The 23655-nt window shown below is 43.4% G+C and overlaps 1 protein-coding gene and 2 long non-coding RNA genes across 4 annotated transcripts in view; 1 reads left to right on the top strand and 2 right to left on the bottom strand.

The window, feature by feature from the left end:
• scara5 (scavenger receptor class A, member 5 (putative)) overlaps window positions 1-23655 on the top strand; it is a 56511-nt gene that overhangs the window by 9771 nt on the left and 23085 nt on the right. The window lies entirely within an intron of this gene.
• Window positions 5254-23655, bottom strand: part of LOC134025001 (uncharacterized) — a 121829-nt gene continuing 103427 nt past the window's right edge. Inside the window, exons 1-4 of one of the 2 annotated variants that reach the window (XR_009930960.1) lie at window positions 8832-8865; window positions 8562-8733; window positions 5555-5667; window positions 5254-5425 (exon numbers count right to left, since the gene is read on the bottom strand). This is a non-coding gene — a long non-coding RNA (uncharacterized LOC134025001). Of the gene's footprint in view, window positions 5426-5554; window positions 5668-8561; window positions 8734-8831; window positions 8866-23655 lie in introns of those variants that run through there. The other variant, XR_009930961.1, reaches the window with a different exon arrangement.
• Window positions 8984-15984, bottom strand: LOC134025002 (uncharacterized). The gene is made up of 6 exons (XR_009930962.1): window positions 15662-15984; window positions 9895-10019; window positions 9720-9781; window positions 9562-9616; window positions 9106-9126; window positions 8984-9020 (listed from the first exon to the last, which is right to left on the bottom strand). It is a non-coding gene; the product is annotated as an uncharacterized LOC134025002 (long non-coding RNA).

The following is a 23655-nucleotide window of genomic DNA, read 5'->3' on the forward strand; positions in this document are numbered from 1 at the left end:
TTACTCATCTCAGTTTAATTCCACCGCCACAACCCTCCAAGACCTCCAATCCGAACCTCAACCACAAGCCCCACACAGAGGCGAACCACAACCATTATGACGCCAGTTATGACCGCTGATGCAATGTTATACTTACGAGGGCAGGGACAGTCAGAGAGAAAAGCCGGTCCTAGATTCGAAAGGTTTACGATGTCTGTGTGAACTTAATATATAACAAGCAGTCGGTCTCTCTCTAAAAGGTTAAGCTGATGGCCAGAGAGTTGGAGTCAACAGGATCACATCATGGGTGGGACGCTCCACTGTGGCCCTGTTGCCAAGTTTCCAGCCGTGTGAACACATCAGAGAGATACAGAGAGGAGATAAACTGTGCTCTTCTTGGTCTTATGGTTGATGTGTTGGAAAACTGGGTTGGTGACCCAGTAGGTTTGAGGCTCCAGTTCAAAGAGAACTCCCACCAGGGGCCTCCTGGATTAAGTCAGACCCTGTCACGATGCCAAGGGGCCTCAAACTGGTCCTGGAAGTGTGTTTCTGCAGGATTTAACAACCTCAGGGACCCATGCTGTCTCCACTATATAAACTCTGCTCTGTGCGCTTGTGTGTACGCCTGTGTGTGTGTGGAATTCTATTATTGCACTTTTGATCCTCTAAATTTACGAGGCTGGATTATGGACTTGTTTGTCTCTCTTTCTTTCTCTCTCTCTCCCTCTCTCTCTCTCCAAGATAAGGCCCTCATTGTGGCTGCTCAGTGTCTCAACAGTACATTTCAGGGTCTGTGTCAGTGCTGCTCAGAAGCCAGGTAAGACTCACACATCAGAAAGAACAACACAGAGATACCACACTCCATAAATCCCTGTTGTTAATCTCACTTTGACTGACAGAGAGCAGAACAAAAAAATCCTCAAAAGGATCAGCGCAGAGTTTTACCTACACAAGTTTGTATAAGTGGGAAGTATGAATCATAATCAGTAGAGGGCTAGTTAATCGGCCTCTGGGAACTATCAACCTCTTTACTGCACACTCACATTTCAAACACAGGAAAACACAGGCGTTCGTTGGAAACCATCAAGTAGTTTTTTTTACGAGTAATAACTGCCCGCAAAACTCATTTTTTTCTCCTCCGTTCTTCCTGTTCCAAGCGCCTGTAGGTCATCTGGATAGTTTCCCTCTGTGTGTTGGACATGCCAGATATTCTGATTTCCATATTTTGTTTTTCTGGCACTGATTCTACAGCACTCTTAGACCATGGTGAACACACACACACAGAGTTCAGTGTATCAATATGCCTGTTGAGATCTTCATAATAAAGTCAGGTCCTGTCCTGCTCCTCATATCTCCTGAGATCATTTTAGAAGATCATTCCAGAAAGCCTGGAAGCCTATGTGTCCAGTGAACCTACCCACATACGTGGGTCATACGTGGTCTTTGAAGAAATGTGTTCTTAGCCAAAACATGTTAACTTTTTGTTTGCGTTTCCCAGAATCAAACCAATACAATGTGAGTTCTGTCTTGAGTTTTACCCTAAACTAACTAACTCTTCATTGGAAACTCTTGTTCCATGTACACTTTGTGTTAAACCATCACTGTTAGTGCTTCATCTGAAAGTGTTCTTAGGTGTTATGCTAGTGGTTGTGGTCTGCTCCCTGGTGTGTTCAGTGCTTAATGGAGCACCAGTTATCTCTGTTGTGCTCACACACTCCCCTGGGAAGTATTACTTTACTGCCAGCTGAATCATTGCTGTTGTACAGTATGTTCTAGGAGGCACAAATATATTCAATCTTGATGTTTGAGAAAACTCTCTTAACCTTGAGAGAAATGTATGAGGTTAGATATTGATTTCTGTTTATCTGTGTTCCCTTTGGTTTGCTGCGGTTGACTTAGCGCTTACAAAGGTGAAGTCTCGATTGGTCGAAGTTGAACACAGCCAGCTGGACCTGGAGCAAGTTGAGATGATGTTGTGCAAGAGAACCTCTGTACGAGGACTTTTCAGACAGGCAGAAACTCCAACATAAATCTCTCTCTCACACACACACTTGCACTCATACATACACACTTGTTAAGTGACAAGATTCTGTAAATCTCACATCACTTTGACACATGACAAAGCAAACCTAGTTTTCGCAGTACCTGAAACTGCAAGCGAAGGTAACTTCCCCTGTACTTACAGTAACTAATCGGGGACAATGGAAGAGCGTTCATAATTCATAGTTCATAATTCTTTATAACTGTAGCCATGCTGTTCCCACAGTATATCTCACATTAGACAGTAAACACTGCCAAATATCCAAACCTAACCAAAATGATCAGAAAAATGTAAACACCATGATTGCAAGCATCCTGTCCCTTAACCTCATTACGCGATTTGTGGTCATGGTCGATGTATGAATTTTAAATGCAGTTTCTCTCCAGTTATAGGGTTGTTATTTACCTGCACCATCTTACTATGTCTAGCTTTATACACCTGCCCAGTAAAAACAACATTAAAATCAGTATTTGGGTTTACCAGGCATCTGGTATTTATACAACACAACTGACGACACCCACGAACCATGTTCACAAATGGCCTACAACAAAAGTGGTTTTGTCAGGATTGTGTGGCATAGATTTCCACTGTGGTCATGCCTCTCACAGAATCAATAGGTTAGCTTCATTCCTCCCAACTTCACCAAAAGTTTGCTAATCTGCCAGTAGAAGTGAAAAACATGTAGATGTTGTTGGATTTGATCTGAACCTCATCTTTGGTTTAGTTGAACTTCCGTGGAATTGCATACATAGTATGTATCCAAATGAACATTATCGGCAAAGTTGATTTGGGCGAAAGTTTTTTATTAAAGCATACACAGACCAGACAATATGTTCATAGACCTGTCTTGTGGCATTGAAGATAGAAGTGCTTCTTTGCTGTTTACTCAACCTGAAGCTTGTTGACACCAAAGCCACCAGGAGGAGGCTGGTAAAGGAGGGGTGAGATCCTGGGGCCTCATTTATAAAAGATTGCGCAGCTTACATACCAGAAGATGGCGTACGGCCAAAACTTGAAAAGTACCTACGCACAGAAATATTCACATGTAAATGTGAGGAAATGTGTCCTGTTTGGCGGCCTGTCATCAGGTATTAGCAACAAAAGAATGTCGGCGGAGTGGAAAACTGTCACTAGGGCCGTAAATGCTGTAGGTTCGGAGAACCGGACCATGGCAGAAATTAAGAAGAAATGGTCCGATGTAAAACTCGAAATTAAGAAACATGCCTCCTGTGCATCATGGATGAGCCAGAGTCAGGGTCACAGAGACAATTGCATTTTCCCATGCCAATCTTGTATAGTTGCACAGCGAGTAGGCTATATATTTCATCTGTGGTAAATAATCAATGCTGCGTGCAATATTAACCATCTATTAAATGGCAACGACAGTACGAGCGTTCTGATTGGCTAATGGGTAGTCATGCCAGCCGTGTATTGACCTCCTCGCCGGTCTGCGGTCTGATACGGATACTTATTGCCCTCTGACGTCATCTGCGGTCTGATACGGATACTTATTGCCCTCTGACGTCATCTTCAAAATGAGCGATATCGAGGAGTTTTACTATCCAGATGACAATGAAGACATCAACAGCGACGAGGAAATGATTAACTTTCTAAAAGAGCAAAAAAGTGTGAACACAGAGAGAAAAACGACAAGTGCTAGGCAGATTGCTATGTTTGGTTGCTCAGATTTCAGATTGGTTGCTATAGGCAACACCTGAAACATACCGTGAGAAGACTTGAGAGCTGAACAAAACGACATGTTTTAAATGAAAAGAGCTAAAAATGCCATATGATAAACAACTTACTAACCGAGAGTGAGGTCATGCCGGGAAATATCAAACTGAGGCTTCAACGTATCGACCGAGCGATACAGAAGGTGACATGCATTTCCTGAGGGATTTTGTCGTTCGTTTGACACCATCAAGTTTAACAGAAGTTATTAAGTGGTGGCAGATTAAACAGTTAATAGCATTTCCCGTTTGGATTTTGGCATTTTGATGTGAATCATCCACATCAATGATCAAACTTTTATTAGCGGAGGTAATTATGTTTTTTAAATAGTCAACGTCGTAGACGTATGACAGTAACTGTAGTGGAAACTTTTTATTTCTAATGTTTGGTGAGTTTCGGTAGCCTGGTCCTACCAGGCTCTCGTACATTTCATTTGTACAGTCTGGGCTCGCTACATTGACAATCGCTTCAAGTCGGGTACTCTGTTGAAGTTTAAAACTATTGGATCTGCCCAGAGACACTCTGGATCTGCCATAACCAATCGCTAGCGTTTGCCTTAGCCAACTTTTTCACCACTAACGGATATAGCTGGAAAATGAAATGAAAAAACGTTTCCCAAACCCCGTGCCCACAACATCATGGCCACCAAGAAAGCAAAGCAAAGATTGTTCTTGCTCCAGCTTTAACTTCTGGATATTCGGCAGCGTTGCCACAACGGACCGAATGGCTTCGCTCGCATCTTTCTCCGCCGCCATTACTGAACTACAACTCAAACTAGCGCACAACATCAACGTCATCGTTCTCAGGCACTCCCTCTGTTCGCTGATTGGACCGCCAAAAATGTGCCCAGACCTAGTACAGAAGGAAAATGAAAATTTAGCGGAAGTACGTAGGAGGGCAGAGCCAGGCTAGAGTTTCGGCACTTTTCAGTTACAATTCGCCACGTTACAGAGCCAGACAAGACTTTGCAGACGGTCCGCACATTCTCACGTCTGCTCAAAAGTTTGCGTGACGGCCTGCACACTTCACGTCAAGTTAATTTTTATACATCACACCGTGTGCATGAAAACCAGCGTACGCAAGCTTTTCTTGCGTTAGTTTAGTTAGTTTCAAAGAGGAAAAGTTGTAATGTGAAAAAAATATGAATAAAATGACTGACGTAGCTAAACGCAGGAAACCACAGGAAGTTGAAAACGTCTCAGTTTTCAACTCCTCCCCCGACTGCAAGCGGCAACCCTGTCAATCGGTCCATCCAGCTGCAACCGATGTCGAACACACCTAATGCCATCACTTCTAATTGGGGCGTGGCCTGCTGCGCCACCTATGTGGGTCATTTGTGGTGTGGTTACTCATGGCCTGTAGTTTTAACGTGAAATGGAAAATGATTTTACCAAGGAGATCTTGAGTTATTGGGCAGTTTAATGGGAGAATAAGAGTAATAATACCACCAATAACAATAGGTTTCTTCTTGATGGATGAATTGTAATAACTGTACTTACATATAGAAATGTTGCCCAGTACTGATGGCAGGTGTATTGGTGTCCACGGTGACGCTCTCTAAGTAGAGGGGATGAGCACAGATGGACCCAGGGTAGGCCTCCTGCAGGCCACTGAGGAGCTCCCAGTCTCCTGTCCCACTAGGGTTGTCACTATCGTACCACTTGCTCCAGCACACTGCCGTGGATAAACGAAAACACTGGAAATAGCCTCAGGAAACATCTTCAAGTGCTCTTTTTCGGTTTTGTTTCTTTTGGTTTTCAGTAACAGTTAGACTATATAGGCTTCCTAGTTCAAGCTGGTTACCTCCTAATCCACAAAATGGTGGATGGCAGCTGAAGCGAACACGGTAGTCCTCACAGCATGTTCCGGGTTTCTGGTCGCGGTTGTTACAGACAAAGCCTGTGGTCGTGTCAACCCTGAACAACAACCATAGAAAGCATACCTTACAACGATTAGCAAGAAAAAAATTATATAATTCCATGTTGTTTCATGAAATTATGTTTTGATGAGATTTCAAACAATCCGTCTCAAAACAGATCTTCCATTCCTCTCCAAAGTACTGGAAAAAGTTGTTGCTGTACACCTCCAGGACCATCTTAAACATAACAACCTGTTTGAAAAATTCCAGTCTGGTTTCCGATCTGCCCACAGCACAGAAACAGCCCTGGTTAGAGTCACAAACAACCTACAAATGGCAGCCGATGCTGGCTCACCTTCTTTCCTCATACTCCTCGATCTGTCTGCTGCGTTCAACACTGTGGATCATGGTATACTCCTCAACCGGCTACACCAAACCACTGGACTCACCGACACTGCTCTTAACTGGTTTAAATCATACCTCACTGACAGAACGGAGTACATTTCACTTGGAAGTGCAAGGTCCTGGCAACACAGTCACCTGCGGGGTCCCCCAGGGGTCAGTGCTGGGCCCCATCCTCTTCATCATCTACATCCTCCCCCTCGGCCATGTCATTAGCCGCCATGGAGTCTCATTTCACTGCTATGCTGATGACACACAACTGTACATGAAATCAGAAACACACATCTCTGCAGCTTCAAATAAAATCATTTCTGTCTTCACTCACCACCTGTCTGGAGGAGATAAAGGTGTGGATGAAACACAACTTCCTCCAGCTAAACAGCTCCAAGATTGAGGCAATTCTTGACTGAGGCAAAACCTCACATCAAATCCAGTCATCCTCCATAATCGGTATAACCATTTCTGGCCATGACATTCCCCTCTCCACAACTGTCACCAATCTTGGTGTAATATTTGACCCACAACTCACCTTTGAAGCCCAAATCAAAAACCTCTGCAAGATTTCTTTTTACCATCTCAGAAATATTTCCAAACTCCGTTCCACTCTCACCTTAGCTGATGCCGAAAAACAGGTCCACACCTTTGTCTCCTCCAGACTGGATTATTGTAACGCACTTCTCATTAGGATCCCTAACAAGAGCCTGCAGAGATTGCAGTATGTTCAAAACAGTGCTGCAAGGATCCTGATGAGAGTGCGGTTCTTTAAAACACTTGATCAGGATATATCTAGCTTTTAATGGTGTGGAAAGACATCCAGAATAAGTAAGTCAATTCTCCAGAGGTGTAAACTAAATGCCGGACTCGCTCTCCCTAATATCCAATTATACTACTGGGCGACACATGTTCAAAAAATTTCATTTTGGTCCAAACCTACACATTCCCCATGGAGCCAGTTAGAGTTACATTCATGCGATTCATCTTCTTTGTCCGCTTTGCTTAACTCCTCTATCCCTACCAACATCTCTGGTTTTGCAGATAACCCAGTGGTTAATTCCACTCTTAAAATATGGTTCCAACTTCAAAGGTTCCTTAAATGCACTTCTCCATCTACTTTAGCTCCTCTACTAAAAAAAACATTTGTTTCAACCTGCACTGTCTGATCCCACATTTTCTACATGGTATGACAAAGGCCTGAAGACTTTTAAAGATTTCTATAGAGATGGTACTTTCCATAGCTTTGCATATTTGTCAAGCGAATTGCAACTCCCCCCATCTCACCTCTCGCTATTTCCAAATCAGACACTGCGCCAAATCCTTGTTCCCTACCTTTCCTTCCGCACCCCCACTCCAATTGTGGGAAGAGTTTCTCGCTCCAGACCCCCCTCAGAAGTCTTTTATTTCAGTAATTTATAACAAACTCCTGAATCCTGACACCTCATCCACTGCTAAAGTTAGGGCTGCCTGGGAGGGTGAACTTGGGTTGGTATTACAGGACACTTGGTGGGACGCTGCCCTCAGCAAAATCCACTCTAGCTCAACCTGTGCCCGTTTGACGTTGACACAGTTCAAAATTTTGTATAGGATCCATTTCTCCAAAGCACGCCTGTCACAAATCTTTCCCACTGTCACCGACAGCTGTGACAAATGCCATACATATGTTTTTTTCTTGCACGTTAGTTCTTTCCTTCTGGCAGAGGTACTTTGATATTATTTCTGAAATATTTATGGTGAACGTAACTATCTCTCCCCACATTGCCATATTCGAATGCCCAGATGATTACAATAGATTTACATCTAAACAATTAGACATCCTTGCTTTCACATCTCTGTTGGCAAGACGACAGCTTCTGCTTCACTGGAAATCTAAAAAAAAACCTTCCACAGCCCAATGGCTAAGGGATGTTATGTCTTTTCTGAAATTAGAAAATATAAAATATTCTCTGAGAGGTGTTTCCTACAAGTTTTACAGTAAATGGCAGCCCTTTCTATCTTTCTTTAAGTCTCTCTCTTCACTACCCCCTGATTGATGGAACCCCCCCCCCCCCTCTTTATTGTTACTTATTATTTAGTGATTCTGAATGTTTTGAATTGTATTCATTTGTTTTGTATACCTGCCTGTTTTCATATTGTATGTAAAAAAACAACGAAAAACAGCTAAATATAGCTTTATTTTCTATGTTGTGGGTGACACCTTTCTCAGAAAGCACACCATGTTTTTTTTGTGGCAACCTTTTACCCATATTTTACATTCTACATATTCCACATATTCAACACACCCACTGACTAAACATCCACTCCCCTCAGCACAGATTTTCTTTTTGTTGTTGTTTCTTTCTACCTTCAGTAAAATACATTTTGCTATTCTTATTCAACATGGCTTGTTTCTCTCTATTGCATTCCATAGGCCGGGTTGGGACACAGTGAACTCAAAACTACATAGCTATGGTGCTGTTTCACCAACTCAGGGTGAGGGAGGGAGTACGATATGAATGATGAAAACACATTAACAGCTAATTGATAAGTAAGCTAATCAAACTTGGTTTTACTTACGCTGCAAATACGTTCCCTGTTGCAGTGTGACTCACTCCATTGATGGTGGTGACCTCAATCTGTACAGGACTGGGACAGATCTTTCCAGGGTACTCAGAGCGTAGATCCGCCAGGGTCTCAAAGTCTCCATTCCCAGTGGGGTCGTCCCTGTCAAACCAGTCTGTCCAGCACTCTGAACCAGTCACAAACCGAAAAGCACATGAGAAATGTTGCCCCGCTCTTAAAACTTCGCATTTCCACCTTTTAAAAAAACAAAATGGTCGTACTTACGAATGTCAACATGGTAGTAGCAGGGATTTGATGAGCACAGAAAAAAGCTTGAATTCATATCTATGAACTCAAGATGATTATGCTTTTGAATGTTTATCTAAAATATGTTTCATCAGTGTACCATACAAATGCTTATGTCAATCTTACTTGAAATATTATTCTCAATACCACTGCACGGTGCACTGATGACTGTAAAAAGAAGAAATAATTCTTAGTCATGTGAATTCACAAATATTTTTTTTTTTAGTTTTTGAGAAGATAAAAATAATCTCACTTTCATGCTTAACAGGGTCCACTGATGAGCACAGAAAAAAGATTGAATTTGTATTTATGAACTCAAGATGATTATGATTTTGAATGTTTATCTAAAATATGTTTAATCAGTGTACCATAAAAATGTCCTTATGTCAATCTTACTTGGCTTAATATTCTTAATAGGACGGCTCGAATTTCTGATGTCTGTAAAAAGAAGAAAGAAGTCTTAGTCATGTGACCTCACAAATATTTTTTGTATAGTTCTTGAGAATATTTTTTAAAAATCTTACTTTCAGGCTTAATAAGGTCCACTGATGAACACAAAAAAAGTTTAGCATTTAATTTAATTACTGTATTTTTTGTGTTAAAAATAAATAAATAATGTCATTATCAATAAATTATACTTGTGATAATCTAAATAATACTTACATTTAAGTAACTATAAATACTCAGGATTATGGTTTTGCGTACTCACATTTAAAAGGCGCACCAGAGCTGAAGAGCAGTCCTGCAATGATGGCAAAGCCCAGCTGAGAAGGAAACATTGAAGATGGACAAAAGTCAGCCATGGAAGATTCAGTCACCTTTTTAAGTACAAGGATTAAACAATATTGAAAATGTAGCATTTAGTACCATTTGGATCATGTTGGCTATGGACGAGATGTGGGCTGCACCTATTCTCAGAGTTTACAGATCTGGAAGAAAAGTATTTCAAAACATTACAATTCCATTAAACTCCTTACTACTACAAAACCTAGATACAATCAAAATACTTTGTGATTCTTAAAATAAGGTCAAAAATGCTCACCAAGCAAGGTAAATATGCGACAGGAGTTCTTGCTCACTTCAAAGCTGGATTTTGTATGTGTTTGAGGGAGTTGTCCCCTTTTATATTCAGCAAATTAATATTTTGTATTGTGAAGACTCACCTTACTTCCCTGAAAACACAGTAACCCAAATCTCTTTATTCTCTCTGTGAATAACACCCCGTAAAATGTATTGTTAGATTGTATATTGTCTTCTGATTGGTCAAGAAAACAAAAGGCTATGGTAATAGCTGTAAATATTGAACTGTTTCTCAGGTATATTCATTTCAGCTGTTACTTATGAATATGTCCCAGCCCTGTAATATAGCCCTCATGTTACACAACTGAAAAAAGTACCTTTTCAACAGGACACCGGAGGCCATACAAATATTTAATCACTGGGGTGCACTGGCACCTGCCAGGATCCACTGGCGAGGTCAAGTGGAAAATAGCTTTGCTTTTGAAAGCATTGTGAGAGACTGTGGGGCAGAGGGAATGCATCTTTGGAGGGTTACGCTGTTAAATTTGCGATAATCTACACAAAACCTTAAAGTACCATCTTTCCTGCCTAGTTCCTATAGAATCATACTGACACACAGAGAAAACCACAGGCTATTTTCTCTTGTCTGGGGTTATTTAGGAACATATTTACATCCCTCTATAATGTAACACTATGTTTAAGCTGCCATTAATGTAGAACATGTGTGTCATGCCCCTTTTGTCCTTGTACAATAATATTCTATTATTCCACACCCAACCCCTCCCACCACACCAGACAGACTTAACCCCACCCATGCCCAGACACACACACACAAACACACACAGGAGACTACTCTCAGTTTTATGTACCCCTTTACAACTCATGTCTCTCTTTTATGTTTACATTTGACATGACAGAAAAGCTTCAAATATGGCTCCTACAACCCCTGCCAAAGCTGTTCCTCAAACATACAACGCCTGGCAACACAGTTTAAGTCCTTCAACCCTTCCTCCCTAAGCCCTCCGAGCCCCCCCTCCGAGCCCCCCCAACCCCCTTTCGTCAACCCTAATCTCTGCTGCCTGTTTCTCTCAGAAAACAGCTCCTCTAATTAGTCCCTGAGCTGCGTTCAGGGTCTTTGTGCTCCGGTCATTATGTTGGGTGGGAGATCCTGGTCTCCTGTTGGTGAAGTCCCTCTCTCAGTGGGGCCACGGGGAAGTCAGGGGCCACTGAATCTCACCATTCAAACAGTCAAAAAGCAAGGTCCACAACAAGCTGTGTCTCATTTGTTTGGCTGGGAGCCCAATGCTAGAGGCTCAATACTGGAGCCCAGGAGCTGGAGGCTAGAGTCTAAAATCTATGGACTGGAGGCTTGGGGATGGAAGCTAAGGGCTAGGGGCTAGAGGCTGGAGGTTACAGGGTGGAGGCTATTGGCTGGTGGCTAGAGGCTAGCGTGTAGGGGCTGGAGGCTTAGGGCTGGTTGTAGAGGCTGCGGCCTGAGGGTAACAGACTAGGAGTTGGGGTAAGGAGTGGAGGCTAGAGGCCAAAGACTGGAGGATGAACATTAGAGGCTAGAGTGTAGAGGCTTGAGGAGAAAAGTTGGAGGCTGGCTCGTTTAGCAGGCCCTTCATGGTCTGTCTACCATGTGAAGGGCTTGTTCTTTGAATATGCAATCAGAAAGCTAGGTCAGCAGCTCTATTGAAGGTATGTGTATGTGTGTGTTCATCGGTGTGTGTGCCAATGCCTGTGTATGTGTGTGAATGGAAGGAAACTATTCCACCTGAAATCTCGGTCAAGGACCCTACAGAACCCTACATACGATCTTTCAGATAGATTCAGCCTTTGGCCTTTCGGGAGCAATAACCCTGTCTTGGCCAGAATTTTTTTACACCAGTATGAAACCAAAACCAAATAAAACAGAACGCCCATCTACACAGCACTCTACAAATGACTGGGGTGATTAGCGAGGTTAGCAGTAGAGAGGGTACAAGCTCCAGCGAACGAGAGCACACCAGCGGGCTCCCAGAACGAGGCCTGTAAACGTCTCTGTGTTTCGAGCCGGAGTTACGATCAACCGAGACCTGTTCTGAGGACGGCTTGTCGTGGGCTCTGTGTTTGCTGCTCCGGCGCTGCAGGAACCCACAGGAACCCTTGGTGCATGATACAAAACGCTCACACGCATTCACACAGCCATGCTCATACGGATACACTGCAGGATAGGCATCTGGGTGGTGAACCGTTTCAAACATGATACATTGAGAACATTCGAAAAAGGAGGGAGGGAGGGATAGAGAGAAAGAGAGGGAAAGTGTGAAGGCCTGTGCGTCTTAAGGTGTCTGAGTCACATCACACAGATAAAGAGGTTTTATAAACAATGATTTGAACGTGTCAGTCACCCACCAAGTTGTTTTCAAAGGAGTTTCGTCTCGTCAGACTAAATTGTGACAAAAAACCTTCAACCTAGCCTAGCATCGCCAGACCAATTCACAAACATGTAGTCTGGAACCTCTCAGTTCATTTTCAATTTCCACGGGGTGTTATGCAACAAGTGGAGACCAAAACACCTCTGGATGCAATTGCATAGAATTGGATTGATACAGCCAATCAGAGCAACGAAACGTCATCTTGGTTGTGCCTCAACGGTGTTCATCTGTACAGTCATTGTATTAAACCCGCCCCATAACAGATACATCATTGTGATTGGTCTAACCCAGGGGTGGGGAACCTCCGGCCGTATGCGGCCCGCGGAATCATTTGGTCCGGCCCGCCATGGCACTGCAGGAACCATATTATTAGGTGCATTATTCGTTGGCAGCAGAACTATTTTAATATGTGGAGGACCGTGGAGGCGCGCAGCGTTGCGTACCAATGTACCAAAAAAAATTTAAGTGTGGAATTCCTTTCTAGCAAATCAAACCCAGAATACGTTGTTGGTTTGGGCTAAGCCCCCAATGTTTACAACGTATGGCTCCGCGCCTGATTAACACTCAGATCGATAAGCAGTCTCAAAAATGGTAGCAATATAAAAAAGAATACGATCCCTTTCCGTAATCATGATACCCCCCAAGAAATGTTCGATGCACCCCTACTCAAAGCAGGCTGCATCCGTGCCAGCTAACATCACAAACCTCACCAAAGAGAAGCAGTTCCAGCAATCACATTAGGGGTGAGTTAATTAAATGTTTGACAAAATATAGCAGACACATTTTTAAGTTGATAATTCTGTACGGCCCCCGAATGATTTTATAAATATCCAAATGGCCCTTGGCAGAAAAAAGGTTCCCCACCCCTGGTCTAACCAGATCCTGGTTGGATGGAAATCTGCTTGAATGGGAGGGTGTGCAGGCCAGTCTGCCAGAGCAGATAAAACAGGGGCCAATAAAGTGCTCTGGTTCTCAGGCTACCTCCGCCCCATCACCAACACCTGACCTCAGAGTGGAAACAACCTGAAATCAAACACGCGTCTAGACACGTTGTTTGTTGGCCCGAGTGTCAATGTTGTCTTCATACCTCCTCATTACAACTCTGCAAACAGGAAACAGGGAAGGATAAACACGCAGCACATTGTCTTCAGAACACGGGATGAGTCTGCTAAGAGGAAGCAGCTCTCTCCTCAGACTGTGGGACAGGCAGGTAGACGTAGACAGAGAGACGGGACAGGTTTGGAGTTAAGTGGGTTGAGTCAAACATGACAGGGAAAGAGAGAGAGCAAGAAAGAAATTTTTCTAAATGTTCATTAGGTTACATTAACCACTAAGGTTACAGGTTAGTACATTATTAACCACTATGGTTAACTACCATGCAACTACAAACCCATGTCTATAATCAAAACATTGTAGGTATATAGGAATTAACATGGCATTTAATGAAACCCACAGGACACGTCTGGAAAGGCCTAGACTGGTTGAACCTGAAGCAGAGTTATGTGAGGGGTAAGGGTTGAAGATGGAGGGATTTATGTAGGCGGTGTGACTGTTGTAGGGCCAAGTCCCCATTCCAATGGTGCAGTTTGTTGTAGCAGCAGTGCCCCACATTTGACTGAATTGAAATGCCACACATCCCAGCCAGATCTGGTCATGGTCCTTGCTGTCTGGGTACAGGTCTGTTCCTGGATCCTGGATCCCACTGGCCCAGACACACACCCCATGCACTTTTGAAGGTCAGAGAAGATAACCTATCAGGATACAGGAATGAGATATATCCATTGTGCTTAAGCCTATCAGAAGACAGGATTGAGGTGGAGTTGAGGGACGGTCCCAGATATTCTCTGATTGAACAGTCAACATGGTTTTATAATTACTTCAGTGTTTCATAACGGCTGGTTCAATTCTAGAACAAAAACTGAACCCAATTTAGAGAGACAGTCTCTGATCCTAGCCCTAATCAGACTCTCTTTCCCACAATGTTAAGAGGTATTAGTCTGAGGGACAGACAGGGGTTGTTCCAGGGACAGGAAATGAAAGAGGACGTGTCTGGTGTCCAGACAGGCTGGCGGATGATTGAGTCGCCTTCTCACCGTTAGTAGTCATGATGAATCTTCTTAGCTGTGGCTAACGGTGCAGACCCAGCTACCTCCCATGATTCTTTTCTCAGTCTCACTCCGGAATGTTCCGACTTCTCCGGTTTTCAAACGGCTCCGATTCCATCTGACAGTCTAGGACTGGTTCTCCGTCTGTGTGTATTTAGGTAGGTGGGCGCGTGTATGTGTGTGTGTGTGTGTACTTTTAGCGTGCGTGTCAATGTGTGTGTGTCAGCCTTGTCTTTGAGGATTCCTCACTGTTTGAGGCTGATCACTTTGTGGTTGCCATCACAACTTGGAATAGTTGGTGAGTGTCCACCACAAATAGAACATGAGTAGGCAGACACTCTCATCTCTCTGTCTGTCTTTTTCTCTCACACACAGACAAACACATCTCACCCCCACCTCCATTTTCCACCATCATTCCTCTCCTCCCTTTCATCTTCCTCCTGTCCCCCACCCCCTCATCTTCTTCCCCCCCTCCCCTTTCCTCCGCAGTTTGGAGGAGCAGAGAGCATCTGAGAGCAGTGGCCCTGAGAGCCGAGCCGTGCTCCAGCAGGAATGTGTTTAACTAAGTCAGGAGCAGGCTTGATAAGGTTCTAGGCTAAGTCCAGAAAAGGATTAGCCCTGGTTTTCACTTGTTTACAGTGGTGGGACAGGCCGAGGTAAAAGGAGCTGAATGAAGTCTGTGTGGAACTGTCTATTCCCATGACCACGTCAGTAAATACGGACCTATTCAGTGGCTTTATTAAAAAACCTTGGGGTTGTAACCGGGCAGATTAGTGGCTATGGAGACAGGATCAGACTGATGTTCTCCACACACACACAGGAACATTAGAGAGAGGACGGACAGTGATAACGGGAGGGAGAAGTAAGAAGGGTCAAAGGAAGAGAGGAAGGCGGGTGGGGGGGGGGGGTTAAAGGAGCAGATGAAAAAGAGAGAAGAACTATAACTCTTTTGTGCTGCGTCTGAGAGGAATGTAGTTCTAACAATCCCTCGTGTTCATCTATCTGTGTGTCCTCCGCGTGACACTTAGAGTAACCAGCCAGCCAGCCAGTCCACAATGCAATAAATCAAACAGTCTGTCAGTTAGCCTGCCAGTAAGTTAGTCGCTTATACCATGAGGCATCTACTCCTTCAGTTATCTAGTCAGGCAGTCAGCAAGTCAACCAGCCAGTCTGCAAGTCAGCCAGTCAGCACTTTATTTGGTAGCCAGGTAGACAGTTAGCTGTGTGGAGTAGAGGGGGGGAGGGGTAGTTCCTGTATATTTACCTTGGCAAAACTTCTTCTGAGTCCTCAGAAGAACCCTGCACACTTTGATTTCAGTGTGGGTCGTTCCTCAGCTGGTCTGGAGCAAAGAAAGTGAGAGAGTGTGTGAGAGTAAGACAGAGAGAGGGATAGAGCAAAACAGAGAGAGAGGGATAGAGCAAGACAGAGAGAAAAGGATGGAGCAAGACAGAGAGAGAGTGAGGACAGAAAAGTGTGAGACAGAAAAACGTACGACAGTGAGACAGGGTGTGTGTGGCAACGAGATAGAAAAAGAGAGCCTAAGAGAGAAAGAGAGACAGGGTATGAGAGTGAGACAGGAAGAGTGTGTGAAAAAAAAGTGCACAAGTGAGACAGAGAAATGAAAAACGAATAGCCTCAACCAATCATCTCCTCCGTCTCCCCCATATCCCCTTCTCTCTCTCTGGGACAATAGTCCCATTGTGGCGGGGTCCTGATGTTGGCAGAGGGGGTTGTCCTCTGGTGCCGCAGGGCTGGGTGGGCCCAGCTAAGCCTTGCTAGGCCCAGGCGTGGGTGTTCCGAGTCTGGCTGATAATGTTGTGGTGCCTCCGGATGCTATACAGCCTGGCATCTGCTCGAAGTCTTTCTCTCTCTCTCTCTCTCTCTCTGTCTCTCTTCCTTCCTCTCTCTTTCTCTGTCCCTTTCTTGTAATGGGACAGAAACCAGATGTTTGGGCAAAAAATTGTTGTTTTTCAGGAGAGTCATTCAATGTGATGTTTCCCTGCAATGTTCCATTTGTCCATGGTTGTATGGTATGTTTGTGTGGATGTACACGCAGCATGTGGGCTTATGTATGTGTGTGTGTGTGTGTGTGTGTGTATGAGAGAGAGAGAGACACAGAGAGAGAAAGAGAGAGAGAGAGAGAGAGAGAGAGAGAGAGAGAGAGGAGAGAAGGAGAAAAAGATAGGGAGAGGGAGGGAGGGAGGGAGGGAGGGAGGGAGGGAGGGAGGGAGGGAGGGAGGGAGGGAGGGAGGGAGGGAGGGAGGGAGGGAGGGAGGGAGGGAGGGAGAGAGACAGAGTAGTTTCTCAGAAACAGGAATGAGAGGATGATGGGAGTCGGATATGTGTAAGTAATGGTTTCTATGAGAGGCCATCTGGGGCAAAACTACTGAAAAAATACACATACACATGCACTCACCAGGTATTCTTTAGCACTGTTGTACTGATGTCATGTCAATAAATCTTGAATTAACACATTAAAATAAGTAATTGGGTGTGCTTTGCCTTCGGCAAGGGCACAACCTTTGTTCTCTCACAGATATATTATTATTATTCTTTTTGCCCCCCTAAAACTTAGTCAATATTTGGCCTACATAGACAACCTAGGTGTCAAAAGTTTCGTCTTGGTAGCGATTGAGTTGCTTCTATTGGGATTTATGTTCCGTTGCATGGTTTAGGCTAACGGTGGCTAATTTGCTAGCCACAGTCACTGACGTCACTAACGTCACGAAAACACGCGTGACTACCTGTAGCAGAACATTCGTTTTGCATCTGTTAACTTGGGGGATAGCTAGGCTAACTGCTTTACTGCAAGGCAGCTGCAGAAATGCCACAAGCAAAGAGGCCAGGGTGATAACTATTTACTCATTTTACTTTGTGATGTGAAACACAATTGTGAATATGTAATGTACAATATTAGCTGATATTATTAAGGAAGTAGGCCCACATCTACTTTCGGAAACGGTAGTCTACTATTTCACTGAAGCATTAGCATGACATTAGCCTCTGTTGCCCGGGCAACACATACTACAGTGGTCTATGATGCATCTGTTTTCAATCGTTAAAATAAACATTCCTCACAAATACATTTCGTAGGATTTATTATTACATAACATTACAAGTAAACGATTTGTTGGTGAAATTATCATTACCTGTGGTTTCAAACCAGTGTTGCTCACTGCAACGCTGTAGCCTACGCGAGACACTACAAAAACATCTACACAGCTGTTTAGGAAGTCAAACGGCGACAGAACATGTTCGGCACTCCCTTTACTTAAATCAAAAGTCTTTCAATAGGTGAAACTATCTGACTACTAACCTGAACTTCATTGCCACAGCCTAAACTTTGTCAATCTGTTCATGATAATAATTAATTTCAGACTAAACCGTACAACGGAGCGTTAAATCGAATTCAACCAACGCAATAGCTACCAAGACGAACACAGCAGTAGTCTAGTAGGCATACTGTACTGTAGTAGTACAATTTACTGGGGCAGCTTCTCCACACAGGGCTATATCGCATTTTGCGTTGTTACTGACAATGATCGCTACCAGTGAGCTTTTAATGAATGAGCGATTTTCCACTAAATAAATGTCAAGCTTATTTACGTTTTTGGGGGCATATTTTCAGTTAGCAGATGGTACTGTTTTGAATCGCGATTCCATCTTCTACTGCCGGTAACGTCGTAGAATAATCTTCAAAGGGGGTTCTTTATTAATGAATGAATGCAATATGAGTAGGCGGCTAAATGCCTGAAAATATCACGAGAAGGGAAAACTTAAAAGGACGTTTAAGTCATAGAGATTAGGTCAATTTTTACACCGGTCTGCCAAATTTCTTCGTTTTGATTCAGCTATGAGGCTGCCTCTTGCAGGGGAAATGAGAAGACATCTCATTTCATTCTACACTTCACTCGTATTTTGAGTTGTAAATGAGCAGCAAAAAAAAGATGCTTTTAAATCTATGTAATCTTTATAAATAATAAGTAGGCCCTATGCATTTTTATATAAAATATACAGAAATATCAGTTGTAAAAATTTCATTATAAAACGGACCCCTGTGCAACCGACGCAAGCAAGCACACCCTACAATTTCCCCAGAAATTGTACCCTCTCTAGTTTTAATTAGTAATTCATTCATTTAGAAGATGTGCTAGGACCAGTACTGCCTGTCCTATATATTTTCAAATCTGAACCAGTTGAGGTATTTGGCAAAAAGGACGCTCTACCTCCCTTTTACAATGAACAGAATTTCGGCCGGATCGAAACTGACTCCCGGACTCACTGAAAATGAGTCTTCTTCTCGCTCTTTCTCCCCCCTTTCTTGCTCTCTCTCCCCCCTTCTCTCTCTCCTCCCTTCTCCCTCTCCCCTCCCTTCTCTCTCTCCCTTCTCTCTCCCCCTTATCGCTCTCTCCTCCCTTCTCTCTCTCCCCTCCCTTCTCTCTCTCCCCCCTTATCGCTCTCTGTCCCCCCTTCTCTCGCTCTCCTACCTTGTCTCTTTCCCCTTCCTTTTCTCTCTCCCCTCCCTTCTCTTTCCTCCCTTCTCTCTCTCCCCCCTTATCGCTCTCTCTCCCCCCTTATCGCTCTCTCTCCCCCCTTCTCTCTCTCCCTTCCCTTCTCTCTCTCTCTCCCCCACATCTCTCTCTTCTAAATTAATGAATTTCTAATTCAAATTACTTATTTTAATGTGTTAATACCAAATCAGTACAACAGTGCTAAAGAACAACTGATGAGTGCATGTGTATGAGTGTTTCATGGGGTAGAACAAGTGATGAGTGCATGTGTATGAGCAAGTTTTTCTGTAGTTTCGCCCGAGACGGCCTCTCATAGGTTTCGTCAGGTGCACTGCAGTCTGCCTGTCTGTTTTTTATTACTCTCTCCCTAAAGTCACGCACACACTAACACACATCGGTTTGGTAGGCCCTCAATCACCCATGCCCCAGCCCTCACGCTGTGTGTTTAATGCAGTGTGATATGGCGGAGTCTAGCTAAACATGTCAGATGGCTAAGCGGTTAGGGAGTCGGGCTATTAATCAGAAGGTTGTTGGTTCGATTCCCGGCTGTGCAGAATGACATTGTGTCCTTGGGCAAGGCACTTCACCCTACTTGCCTCGGGGAGAATGTCCCTGTACTTACTGTAAGTCGCTCTGGATAAGAGCGTCTGCTAAATGACTAAATGTAAATGTAATGTAAATGGATGGTCTGTGTGCGAGAGTGAGAGAGAGAGACAGAGCGGGAGAGAGAGAGAGACAGAGAGAGACAGAGAGAGAGACATCTAGCTACAGAGAGCAGCAGTTTCCTTGTCAGCAGCTCTCGTTGTTCCAGTACCACAAAGCTGTCATATTGGTCTTATGATTGACTTGTGGTCTTGGTCTTGAGAGACTTGAGAGACTGGGGTTTGAATCCCACCAGTAACTGTAAGAACTACTGGTAAGACCGCTGGTCAGATCTAGCACTGTGTACTAACCCAGCTGGTTATATCACTGTGTACTTACCCAGCTGGTTATATCACTGTGTACTAATCCAGCTGGTCAAATGTGGTCAGAAGTAGCTGGAATGTAGAAAGTTTGACAGTCCAGGCAGGTAAATGCTTCAGTAATATCTAGCTCATCCATGTGGCCTGATCCCAGCTGTAGGAATGTCTACAGCCCACACAAACACACACACACAGTAGCAAGTAACTATCTGCAGCCTGCCTACAGAGACCACAAGAGCACCAAGGTCTCCTATCTTTCTTATATCCACATGATGAGACCACAGAGGTTTCAAGTTTTTTATTGTCAGGTGCATAGAACAACCCAAGGTCAGACTGGGCACTGAACTTCTTGGGACAAGACAGTGCAAAGTAACCTGGCATAACATAACATAAAAGTACTAAGAACATAGATTACATCTTTGATAAAATAAAAAATAAAATAATAATAAACCTCCTAATATACAAAATATACAAAATAGTATGCAATATACAATATAATAGACCTCTAATACACATAATGACCTATACTAACCTTATAGACCTATACTAACCTAAGACAAGACTTATACTAACCTAAGACAAGTGGGGTACAGTTAGTGCAATAGTGCAATATTGAGCTGAAAGTGACAATGTGTAAAGTGACTAGTGAGAAATGTATCAATTACCATATCAATGTCCATTCAGAAGCCTGATGACCCTTGGATAGAAACTATTGTCCAGTCTGCTAGTGCGAGACCGAATGCTACGGTAGCGCCTGCCAGAAGGCAACGGGGTAAATAGGATGGGTGGTAACAGTCTCTTTGAATCCTGACAGCTTTCCTGAGGCATCGTGTGTGGTAGGTGTCTTGTAGGAGCTTCCTGCCAATGATGAACTCAGCAGACCGGACCACACTACGTAGGGCCTTGCGCTTTTTGGCATTTACAAAGTGTTAACTAATAGTTAGTTAATCCTTTATAAAACATTTTGAAACATTAACAATACATTATTAAATAGTTAATAAGCTTATTATTAAACACTATGTTGATCATTAATTAACACTGTTAAAAATTATGGATTTTATTCATAATACAATTCATAAGGTGTTTGATAACTGCATTATCATACTTTATAGACAGCTTGTTAATATAGTTGCAAACCAGTAGTTTAAAAGGTGTTAGTGGTACATGAGCTGGTATAGAAAGCATTAGCAAATGGTGAACAAACCATTTACATTACCTTTACAAAGCATGAGTAAATAACTAACAACATATTTACTTGTATTCGACGCCAAGTCGAATACATTATGTACACTAATACTTAGCAGATATCTTAACAACTATTTTATAAAGACTTACTAATGATGCAACTTCTGATTAGTAATGCAAGTTATAAAGCATTTACTAACTGTTAGTTAAGGCTTTTGCGTGACCTAATCTAAAGTGTGAACTATCTATGCCTTATTAAACATTTATAAGTTATTTATTACGGTATTCTTGTCCATACTCAAATCTCACATTCACAAAGGCTGAACATACGTTTCTCAAAAGGAAACAGACACAACACAATGTGATACACAAAATTACTATTTTATTGAAGTAACAACCTACGGTCTCGGTTAACAAACGTTTTAACAAATCTCGGTTTACAAAGGCGTTTGCAGACCTGTCGAGGAGTAAACATTTGCAGTTTATTAATGATCAACATAGTGTTTAATAATACGCTTATTAACTATTTAATAATGTATTGTTAATGTTTCAAAATGTTTTATAAAGGATTAACTAACTATTAGTTAACACTTTGTAAATGACAAAAAACGTTGACTTATTATAAAGTGTTACCGAATGCTCTCTATAGTGCATCTGTAAAAGTTGTTATCATTCCCTCCTCTCTCTCCTCTCTCTCTTCTCGTTGGAAGAGTCACCAGCCCCACCTCTCGCAACCCCACAGCCTCACTATCCTCTACAGCTCCTATCACAACAATCACCATGTACCAAAACTGACTGTTAGTCTTTCAGACCTATGACCCAGAATCCTGTCTTTAGCTCCAGCCCTAGCCCCAACTTCAGCCCCAACCCCAGTCGTAGCCTCAGCCTTTTCCAGTCCTCTCCATTTCTCCTAATTTGTGTTTATAGTTTAGGACCTTCTCTGACACAGCAGTTAAGACCAAGGGTCAGGCTTGAGTACAGGCAGGCAGGCAGGCAAACACACACACACAACACACCACACCCACACGTACATGCCTACACACACACACACACACACACACATGCCGGGCTGAGAGCTCCCTGGAGAGTGCTGAACTTTATCAGTCCAATTATTGTGTTTATGTTGCTGTTAGTTCCAGTTTATACAGTCACATCTCATAACCAGGTCTGCACATGTTGTCGACTGACATGCAAATACAGTGGATTGGCATCTGTACTGGCTCTCCGCTGGGTCGTAACACTCTTGACACATTACCGAAGCATTCTCAGATCGACTGTGAGGGAAGATGCTTGAAGGAATCTTTATGTGGAAAGCGGGTTGAACTCCAGGCTTTAAACACAGAACATGCCTCTGTTAAACGACGGTCTGCAGCAGCTGGTATTAATGTGTGTGAGGGACACACCTGGCTGTTTTATTGGCCACCACCACACCCCAGTGTGACCTAGGTGGGGGTTCAGAGGGTGATGGTGTCAACAACAGGTCCATGGGGTCAAACCAGTGCCCAGCAGGATTGAAATGGCTCTGGAGAGCAGAGCTTGGTTTGAGGTTCTGGAGCAGTGCTGGAGGTCTCTGACGTAGAGCAGAGTTGAGATTCCACAGTAGAGCTGGGGGTTCCGGAGCAGAGCTGGGGCGTTCTGGAGCAGAGAACAGCAGGTCCAGGGGGGTTGTGGGGAAAGTCTAATCATGTGGTTCTGGCCACACGCCATGCATCATCTCCTAAGATGAGTGATAGAACACTTAAGGGGTGCAGACCTCTTTCTCTATCTCTATCACTCTTCCTCTCGCTCTTCCTCTCAGTGTCTCCTTCATTTATTCTGCTGGGAACCTCAAACATCTGTTTTGGCTTTTGTGGTTTTTGGCTTCGGTCCGCGGGCCAGGACTGAGTGATTCTAGAGTCTCCTTCCATGCCCTCCCTAATTTCGAACTAGTAGAAAACAGCACACAGCAACACACACACACACACGCTGTAGTTCTGTGATTAGGGCCTCTTTGTAGCTCAGTGTGGGCTTATTGTTTTTCTCAGCTCATTAACAATAAATACAGACCATAATGAGAAGAAAAGCACAATTTCTCATCTCTTGCCCGCTGCATTTCCCTCATGTTGATGGAATTCCGTTGGTATCAGGTCTTGATTTGCACGCACACACATACACACTGAAATGCCACAACAATATGGATTCAGAAAAAGGGGATTTTTAGCCTGTGTTTGGAGCGCATTACCGAATTTGACACCAGGGCCTCAGAAGTACGAGAGTGGATGTCGTCATCCCTGAGACACGAGGATTTAGTTTCAAAATATCTCTGTGCCTGACTGAGCTGTAACCAGGCAACTCTGCTCCACAAGGGACTAAACCCTGGAAGCTTTTTCTTGTTAGGCACGGTTTAAAACAGATCAGCACTTTAACTCTCTTCTGAGATGCTGACAACAAACAGCATTTGCCAATGCCGTGATTGGCCTCACTGTCAGAGAGAACAGATTCAAGCGTCATCAATCATTTTAATATGACCGCTCTGCAAGTTAATGTGGTAGAGCATGGGCTGGATTTCCCTTCCATGTGATAGGCCAAGTCAATCACTTCATTCATGACTCACTTTTGC

This window comes from Osmerus eperlanus, chromosome 8 (genome assembly GCF_963692335.1).
Source record: "Osmerus eperlanus chromosome 8, fOsmEpe2.1, whole genome shotgun sequence".
Classification (NCBI taxonomy): Eukaryota; Metazoa; Chordata; class Actinopteri; order Osmeriformes; family Osmeridae; genus Osmerus; species Osmerus eperlanus.